Source organism: Oreochromis niloticus, unplaced genomic scaffold, assembly GCF_001858045.2.
Source record: "Oreochromis niloticus isolate F11D_XX unplaced genomic scaffold, O_niloticus_UMD_NMBU tig00008615_pilon, whole genome shotgun sequence".
In the NCBI taxonomy this organism is placed as follows: Eukaryota; Metazoa; Chordata; class Actinopteri; order Cichliformes; family Cichlidae; genus Oreochromis; species Oreochromis niloticus.
In genome coordinates this window covers 10,001-11,266 of record NW_020329318.1, presented here as the reverse complement: position 1 = coordinate 11,266, position 1,266 = coordinate 10,001, and positions in this window count along the sequence as shown.

The following is a 1,266-nucleotide window of genomic DNA, read 5'->3' as shown; positions in this document are numbered from 1 at the left end:
TCCCGCAGGCCCCAGGGGACCCACATGCTCCCCTGCTCTAGTCCACCACTAGCTTCTTTTTCTGCAGTTACCCTCCGCTGCGTATCCAGCATGGACCTTGCCCTCCAGCAGGCCCCGGGGACCGACTTGCTCCGCTGCTCTAGTCCCCCAGTAGCTTTCCTTCTCCTGCAGTTACGCTCCACCACATATCCAGCATGGTCCTTGACCTCCAGCAGGCCCTGGGGACCCACATGCTCCCCTTCTCTAGTCCCCAGTAGCTTCTTCTCTTGCGGTTACATAGCACCGGGTCTCCACCATGGACCTTGACCTCCAGCAGGCCCCGGGGACCACATCCTCCCCTGCTCTAGTCCCGCACTAGCTTCTCTCTTGCAGTTACCCTCCGCCACATATCCAGTATGGACCTTGCCCTCCAGCAGGCCCCGGGAACCCACATGCTCCCTTCTCTAGTCCCCAGTAGCTTCTTCTCTTGTGGTTACATAGCACCGCGTCTCCACCATGGTCCTTGACCTCCAGCAGGCCCTGGGGACCCACATGCTCCCCTTCTCTAGTCCCCAGTAGCTTCGTCTCTTGCGGTTACATAGCACCGCGTCTCCACCATGGACCTTGACCTCCAGCAGGCCCGGGGACCCACATGCTCCCCTTCTCTAGTCCCCAGTAGCTTCTTCTCTTGTGGTTACATAGCACCGGTCTCCACCATGGACCTTGACCTCCAGCAGGCCCCGGGGACCCACATGCTCCCCTTCTCTAGTCCCCCAGTAGCTTCTTCTCTTGTGGTTACATAGCACCGCGTCTCCACCATGGACCTTGACCTCCAGCAGGCCCCGGGGACCCACATCCTCCCCTGCTCTAGTCCCCAGTAGCTTTCCTTTCTTGCAGTTACCTCCACCACATATCCAGCATGGTCCTTGACCTCCAGCAGGCCCCGGGGACCCACATCCTCCCTTCTCTAGTCCCCAGTAGCTTCTTCTCTTGCGGTTACATAGCACCGCGTATCCACCATGGACCTTGACCTCCAGCAGGCCCCGGGGACCACTTGCTCCCTGCTCTAGTCCCCCAGTAGCTTCTTTTTCTGCAGTTACCCTCCGCTGCATATCCAGCATGGACCTTGACCTCCAGCAGGCCCCGGGGACCCACATCCCCTGCTCTAGTTCCCCAGTAGCTTTCCTTTCTTGCAGTTACGCTCCACCGCATATCCACATGGTCCTTGACCTCCAGCAGGCCCCGGGGACCCACATCCCCCTTCTCTAGTCCCCAGTAGCTTCTTCT